This window comes from Cryptomeria japonica, unplaced genomic scaffold, assembly GCF_030272615.1.
Source record: "Cryptomeria japonica unplaced genomic scaffold, Sugi_1.0 HiC_scaffold_12, whole genome shotgun sequence".
Classification (NCBI taxonomy): Eukaryota; Viridiplantae; Streptophyta; class Pinopsida; order Cupressales; family Cupressaceae; genus Cryptomeria; species Cryptomeria japonica.
The window spans coordinates 1,646,481-1,652,480 of record NW_026728834.1 but is presented as its reverse complement, the minus strand read 5'-3'; positions in this window follow the sequence as shown (position 1 = coordinate 1,652,480).

The window sequence follows — 6,000 nt, the reverse complement described above, 5'->3', positions numbered from 1 at the left end:
TTATCTTGTCAGGAATGATTTAAATGCATTTGAGATAACTAATTATTCCTTGTTTTTAATTAGCGACAACTTAATTAAGATAATTGGACTAACTAACTGATTTGCGACATTAATTAATCTCCACTGAATAAAGTCGCTTGTTTGAGTTAGTTAATTAATCCAACCTTAGAAAACAATTTTATTTACATCCTAGTTAAGACAAAACTCTATTGAAGTTATTATAATGTAGGATATGTTATTAGTTTATGTGCTCAAAATTTTTTTTGTTGTTCCATTTTTTTGCCCAAAAGTTTGGGCACGACACCATACAATGACTAAAAAATCTGATTATTGTGTGACATAAGTGTGTTATGCTCATCAAAAAATACACTAGCCTGCTACTCATAACACACGTTATGACCGAAACCACTATCACACCTCATGAAAATATCACCCAGCTGAAAATGAATAAACTCTTGCACACACATGCAGTTGGTTTCATTTAAAAGAAATTTCAGCACAGGTTTGCATGTCAAACTAAAAAAACTCAAGAGGACACCCTTGCAAACTTTGTGACTCCTTCAAATATTCATCCAATAACTGAACTAGCAAAGAATAACATATTGGTTTACTCTATGACAACAACTCAATATTATGGAAAAAAGGATCACTTGGAAGCTCCAACATACCCATAGGTTCATGCATTTCTTCATTTTCCAAGCATGTTATTGCACCATTGTCTGAATCCCATACAGAATCATAAGAGTGTGATTTTGATTTAGTGTAAAGTTTTGGCTCAAACTGATGATCATCTTCCACATCATTGTGAAGGTTCTCTGAAGAATAATTAATTTCATAAGAAAAATCATCACCATGGAATTTAATGCATGGGGCTGAGGTATGGCACGTGCTTGATAAATTGGATTCATCGTCACACTCATCAGACCTATCACTACTTTGATCATGGCACTCAACCACCATGTCCACATCATGTGCATTGTCATTATGCATGCTGACCCACTCACTGGTAAAAGAAAAATCAGATATGCTGTCATATATGGCCTTACCAAAGCATAATCCTTGGCCTAAGAACAACATAAGGATTGAGAACCACTTCTATCCATATGTTTCTGATACTCAACTAACAACAAATCTAAAATTTCATCATTATTTAATAGACCACTTCTTTGATCTAAATCTTCTACCTCCTCTTCTTCTTGATCCTTACTACTACTATTAGTATCCTCAAGCTACAACTCATGATCAACAATGCTACCATCATCAAACTGTGAAAAACCAAAGGGTTGACCACAAAGTTGTACTTCATCATCATAAGAGATTGCATCTACAACAACCTTAAAAAGATCATAGTCTGGCATAGGATGAAAACTTTATGTATGTTCAATGTAATTTGTATTTGGGTCTTCATGGTTGCGGTTCATGCTTGTACATTGGTCTTCAATTGACTGATTGGACTCTTCACCTTGCTGCTATTCATTATTGTACTGAGTTTTGTCATTGTGCATCTCATTGATTTCTTCTTATGATACGTATCCCCATTGAGACTGAGCACAAACAACACCATTACCATCAATCTCAAGGCTGCATTTTTCTTCATCTTCGATCCCTACCATATCAATCATGCATTTTTCTTCTTTTGAGGATGAAAGTTCTTGGTCATATGCATCCATGCAGATATTTGCAACTTTAGCACACTTGTCACCATCATTGAGACTTGTGGATGATAAATTTTTCATGTATTCATGTCTCATTCTATACGTGATGTCCATAGAATTAGAAGCCATCAACATATTAACTATTTTGAGATCTTCCAATAGTGCACTAGAACCTTCTTCAAAGGCTTCAAAATACATACTAGTGTATGCTGGTGTATCGGGCCTAAAACCTTCAGGGATTTGTGACAATGAACTTGCAAACCTATGACTGAAAGTGATGTTGGTATCTTTATCTAGCCTCCTAATTTGAGATAATTCTTTGACAAGATCAATGGGTTCTCTTGAAAATTCTTCCAAATATGCACCCACTAGTTCACCCCAACAAGCAAAGGATTTGTGAGGGAAACCTAAGTACCAATCCTTAGTTCTTGTATCAAGAGACCTAACAAAAAATCTTATGGACATGTCCACTTCTCTAAACAAATGTTTATGTATGAAACTATGAAACCTTTGGACATGTGCATTCCCCTCACATATGTTGAAACCGTCAAAACTATGCATCTAACTATAAATATGAGTTGGCATGGTTTTGAACTCATGCTCCACCCATGATAGGTCCAACTGATCATACAATAGATCAAGAGAATAAATAGGGGGTCCAACTGTGATGCAGGAGCGTAGGAGTAGTTCAAATCAGCACCTTGATTTTGATCCCAGTGAGACATCGATCTTGGTATTGGCCCAGTATTGGTGTGCTCTTATCAGTTGGTTTTTGCAGTGTATGTAACAAAGATGAATTGAGTTGTGGGTGGTTTCCATAACTTACGGATTGTTGAGAGATGTTGTTTTGGGCCTTGTCCAATGTCTTAGAGGATCACTTGAAGTTTATGCATTTGAAGATGTTCTTGGTGATTTGGGCAGACATTTTATTGTTTGCACATTTCATCATGCACTAGTTGTTCTTTGGCTGACTTGATCAAGTTTTTATTGCTTGTAGATGGTATAAAGGGAAACTTTAGAGATTCATTTTGGGAGGACAGAGGTTGAAGAAAGTAGAGACCGAGCGAAGATGTAGTTTTCAGAGATATTCTGGTCCGGGAGGACTAAAGTCTGGAGGGACTGAACTCTGGATCAGTGCACAATAATGTAGATTGTTACCGGAGGCCTATTTGTTAAGAAAAAAATCTATGGATCTTATATTTGTGTTGCATGGATTGTTTTGTAATCCTGGGTTGCAGTCCATCATATGTAGCCATTGAAGGCTTATGCAATTCTTTAAAATATTATAATAATAGATTTATTTGTTACTGGCTATATTGTGTGTTGCTTCTATTGGTTATATCTTTTTACTGGTTGGTGGTATCTTGCATAGTGCTTTGTGTTATGTTGGTATCTTGCATTGTGTTATGCTAGTATATTACATGGTGTTTTGTGTTATGAGCTGCAAGGTGGGGATGTCCTTCATTGGATCTTTCTACTTTGACTACATTGGGCTACTTGAATGGGAGGCATTTCATGATTAAAAATCAGTTGATCTTGTGAAGACATAAATATCTCATTCAAATCTACAATACTTTCATCAGGCACTACCTCTTCCTTTTGGTTCAACACGTGCATATACATTTGGATACATGATATTTGGGGACCCCCAAATTTGAAACTTACTTATTTCCTCAATATTTCTATTCATTGGGCCAAGGCTTCTAACATTTTGGCCATTCTATCATGGTTATGCATAGGAATTTTCATATCTAAATTTTCAAGAGGTGCAAAATCATAACTACAATGCAATGAAGTACTACTAGGATACATATAAATATCACAATACCCACGGTTCAAATCATAAATGATAGGAGGAACACCCATGGGATGAACAAATCCATTACATTCAGGCATCACTAATAAATATTAAAGTGATAAATAAACACTCCTAAGTGCACCAACATTTACATTTCACATATTAGGGTCAACAAATAAGAACGAGAAGAAGCTTGTGTACCCTTTCTCCCCCAGCTGTTACAACTTTGAATGAATAAGTTTTCTGAGATACACATACATTTTCTAAGTTCATCCAGTAGAGTGTTCAACTTTATGTGAGTCACAAACAAAGACTCTCAAACTTGGAACCCTTTCCACACATCTTTCTGGTTCCTTTCATGAAAAATTCACCCCCTCCTTGCAAAGGAATATTTTGAATAGCAGGGAGCCATCCAAAGTATTTTATCATTCTGGGTCCTTTTTTCACCAATAATTTATCATTCTAGGTATTTTATCATACCGTGTCTCCACTATATTGACTCTTTCCAAATGTAGTGATCGAGCAATCTATACAATGATGTAAACTTTAGAAACCACAGATTCTAGACACTTCTTGACCAGAGTCACCATTATGCTAATTCCCAAACCAATAGTCCCTAGGTCCTAAAGGAATTTCCACTGTCTCATCGACAAACTCAGGGAAGGGTTTCGTCCAACAAACAAGATTCAATACAAGACTAAGATCTCCTACACTTTTGGCTCTACGAGACCAAGGCGAGTGAACCTATGTAGTGTCTAACAACTTTTAGCTTCACAATACTCAAGACACTACAACTTACAACAGATCATCTCAATAAACGATACTAAGGAAGATGGATAAAATCCTAGTTATGGATTTAACCTTAGTTTGTAAGCATCTAAGCACTCATTGAGGTGGTTTCTACACTACTCCTACTCCTAATGCAGAAAGGAAATGCAGAAAGTAAAATAAATTTAATTTAAGGAATGATTCTGAAAAACTGGAAGCAACAACCATGACCAGTGCCTTGTATGGGCTATAGAGTTAACCACACAACATGCAAATTTAACATTCAAATAGGGATACATGCAACCTTTGAGGTTTGAATGTTAATGCATTACATCAACATTCTCCGTTTTGATTTCACCAACAACCTTACCAAACAATCTCATATATACACAACAGTATTCCTACACCTTGAAGAAACAAATCAATCCCTTCCTGGAAGGGAAGCAAACAAAAAGATATACACTTGACTTGTAGGGACAAAACAAAATATCCTTAATCATTTTTATTTTATAAAATAGAGCATACATAAGAGAGACAACTGCAAATAAAACCTCTAAATCTGCTTGTATTTTGGTTACAACTATTTGAAACATTAAGAACTACAAACTAAAATAAAACTCAAACTGATGGAAGCCTTTCTTCCAGAAGAAATTACATTCAGAATCAACCCATTCACAATGGCCCTAAATTCCCTTTTATAAGAACAAGGGAGAAAAACAAGCCATAGGCCATGTGAGTTACACATGTCAAAATTTGATTGCTTGGGACATAGATGGGCCATGATGTGTCTATTTTCTTGCTTTGTATACAATCCATCAGGAGGCAATTAATGCAAGAAACTATAAAGATAGCCTCTAGGACCTAGGACCATGATGTTGAGGACAATTAGAAGTAAGTTTCTTGAGCCACATAGAAATTTTCCTTAAGTTTACCCTCTTCTACATCCTGATCAATCTCTTAACCTAAATTACTATACTTAGTAATATATACCTTTGTGTCCTCTCATCTCTTTGGTCGGTGATCCTCTAGCATGCTTGAGGCAATGAAATCTCATTGATAGCATATCCTTAGATTTCATAGAGCTACTCAACTGATCTTCTATCTAATCCTCATTAAATGCTATCTCCCTCTAGGGCTTTATCGTTGCGATCCAATCTGATTTGGTCGTAGAAAACTACCTACAGCATGTCAACACTATCATTTTCATTGGCATCATCTTCTCTTTCGATAGGTGGAATCTTTGCAATCTGCACATGCCACATCTTTAAAATATTACCCCCTATCCTCTAGTCAACCTCCATCAACCCTCCATGTGGACAATTTGACGATCGGGCCACATGGTGGCATTATTTGAGAGTCACATAACGTGCATGTTATGTGCACTATTACTCCATCTCATGGCTTTAGGCACCATGAGATAACAAGTTACACCATTCTCCTTGTTCTTACTTACCTTGTGAGCCCCTCATTCTATCGCTTTCATACTACGGGATAATGGGGAGCTCTATCTTCCTCTCTAGCTTTGACCTCTTTCTTATCCCCATGGGGACGCATGCAATAAGGAAATTAATCTTTGTGTTGCTTCACTTTATTATCCCATGAGTCATGGGACTGCTCTTATTTCCTTCATGGGATAATCCCCTTCTCCATCATCTTCATGTTTCCTTATCCCGCAGCCTTTGGAGACATCTTCCTTACCTCTACAGGATAAGCTTGTAAAGTCTCCCTTTTGTCTTTTGTCTTTTTTCTTAACATTTTCTTATTATGCTAGCCTTAATT